The sequence below is a fragment of the Nannospalax galili genome, unplaced genomic scaffold (genome assembly GCF_000622305.1).
Source record: "Nannospalax galili isolate Female #2095 unplaced genomic scaffold, S.galili_v1.0 scaffold237, whole genome shotgun sequence".
Classification (NCBI taxonomy): domain Eukaryota; kingdom Metazoa; phylum Chordata; class Mammalia; order Rodentia; family Spalacidae; genus Nannospalax; species Nannospalax galili.
The window spans coordinates 1,561,891-1,564,307 of record NW_008339924.1 but is presented as its reverse complement, the minus strand read 5'-3'; the positions used below and the strand labels follow the sequence as shown (position 1 = coordinate 1,564,307).

The 2,417-nt window shown below is 42.3% G+C and overlaps 1 protein-coding gene across 6 annotated transcripts in view; it reads right to left on the bottom strand.

Annotated features, from left to right (window-relative positions):
• Ppp6r2 (protein phosphatase 6 regulatory subunit 2) overlaps nt 1-2,417 on the bottom strand; it is a 109,909-nt gene that overhangs the window by 68,976 nt on the left and 38,516 nt on the right. The window contains exon 4 of one of the 6 annotated variants that reach the window (XM_008834751.3): nt 2,140-2,248. The exons of the other annotated variants lie outside the window; for them this stretch is intronic. The gene's annotated coding sequence lies outside the window, so the exon portion shown is untranslated. The remainder of the gene's footprint in view (nt 1-2,139; nt 2,249-2,417) is intronic. 6 annotated transcript variants of the gene reach the window in all.

The following is a 2,417-nucleotide window of genomic DNA, read 5'->3' as shown; positions in this document are numbered from 1 at the left end:
AATAAATAAAAATAATAAAATTTTTAAAAAAGAAAGAAAAAATAAAATGTTTAAATAAAATGAAAAGAAGTTCAAGGGCATTCTCAGCTACACAGAGTTCAAGGCCCGCCTCATCTATATGAGACCCTGTCTCCAAAGGAAAAAAAATTAATTTCTAGTCTAGAATAATCAGTTAGTAGGCTGTTTGCCTGGCATACATGATGCCCTGGGTTTGATTCCCACCAGTGGTGGCATATCCCTGTAATCCCACAACTAGGAGGTAAAGCAGGAAGATCAGGAATTCCAGACTATTCTCAGCTACATAGTGATTTCAAGGTCAGCTGGGACTACAGAGCTCTTTTTGTTTTGAGAATTTCATACTTTCATACATATATTTGCATTACTCCCACCCCTCTGCCTTCTCCCATCCCCCGTCACAATCTCTTGTGCTCTTCTTTCATTATTATTGTTATATATGCACACACATTTTATAAATATACATACATAGAATGCACTAGGTCCATTCCATTTAGTTGTTTACATGTATTTAGAGAGTCTTCTTCTTTTTTTTTAGACAGAATCTCCCTGTAGCCCCAGCTGGCCTGGAACTCACTATGGGACCAAGCTGGCCTTAATTCCACAGGGATCTGCCTGACTCTGCCACCATACCTGGTTTGGAGATGCTTTTCTTTTTGAGACAGGGTCTCCCTATAGCCCCAGCTGTCCTGGAACTCACTATGTAGACCAGGCTGGCCTTTTCGCCTGCCTCTGCCTCCCAAGTGCAGGTTTAAAGGTGTGCGCCACCACACCCGGCCAAGAGATGCTTTTTTAAAAAACAAAAACAAGGGTTAGTCTGGAGAGATGGCTCAGAGGTTAAGAGCACTGGCTGTTCTTTCAAAGGACCAGAGTTCAGTTCCCAGCACCCACGTGGCAGCTAATAACTATCCATAACTCCAGGTCCAGGATCTGACACCATCTTCTAGCCTCTGTGCACTTACATACATAAAATGCAGGCAAAACAGTCACATAAAATAAAAATAAAAAATCAAAAACAAGGGTCAGGTGTGGTGGCACTTGCCTTTAAACCCAGCACCTGGGAAAAAGAAGCAGGAGGATCTCTGTGATTTTGAGGCCAGCCTAATCCACATAGTGAGTTCTAGGCCAGCCAGGGTTATTTAGTGAGACATTGTCTAATAACAACAATAACAAACAAACAGCAACAACAACAAAAATAAATAAACAGTACTCAAAAACAAGTAGCTTAAGCACTTGGGAAGTAGAAGCAGGCAAATCTCTACGAGATCAAGACCAGCCTGGTCTACAGAGCAAGTCAGTAAGTTTTAGACCAGTGGTGGCTATAGGGAGACCCTGTCTCAAAACAACAAAAAAGAACCAACCAAACAAACAAAAAAACCTACTGGTTTAAAGGTGACACCAGCGCATCCTTTAAAAGTTCAGGCCAACTGGGACTGGAGACGGGTCAATGGTTAAGAGCACTTACTGCTCTTGCAGAGAACCAAGTTCCCACATCTGGCAGCTCACAACTGCCTATAACTCAAGTTTGAGGGGATCCAACACCTTCTTCTGGACTCTGTGGGCACCTGCACTCACATGCACAGACTCACACACAGATACACATAATTTTAAAATAATGAAAATATTTTTTTTTAAAAGTTCATGCTAATGGCTTGGCTGCAGTTAATTTCACTGTTAAGGGAACTGGTGGGAGCTGATCCCAGAACATTTAACTCTTGTATATTTCTTTTCTTCTTATTAATTTTTTTCTTGGTCCTTTTTTTTTTTTTTTTTTTTTGAGACAGGGTCTCCCTGTAGCCACAGCTAACCTAAAACTTACTATGAAGACCAGGGTATCCTCTATCTCACAGAGATCCACCTGCTTCTGCCTCCCTAGCGCTGGGATTGATGGCGTGCACCACCACACCCAGCTCTAATTTTTAAAATTATTTTTATTTATGTGTATATGCCATGTATGTTGTTGTCCTTGGAAGCCAGAAGCAGGAGTTGGATCCCTTCTAACTGGAGTTCAAGTGGTTGTGAGTCACCCAACATGGGTATTGAGAACAGAACTCGGGTCCTTTGTAAGAGCAGTGTATTCATTACTTTTTGTTGCTGCTATAAAATATGACCAAAGCAACTTACAGAAGGAAGAGTTTAATTGGTTTTATGGTTCCAGAGAGAGAGCCCATAATGGCAAAAGAGACATGGCAGCAGGCTGGTGGAGCAGGAAGCTGAAAGATCACATTTCTACCTGCACACAGGAAGCAAAGAGAGCAAACTGGCAGTGGGGCAAGGCTGTAAATTCTCAAAGCCCACCCGCTAGTGACATACTTCCTCCAGCAAGGCTGCACCTCCCATTAACTCCCAAACAGTGCCACCAACTGGGGACCAAGTGTTCAAATACCTCACCTATTGGGGGA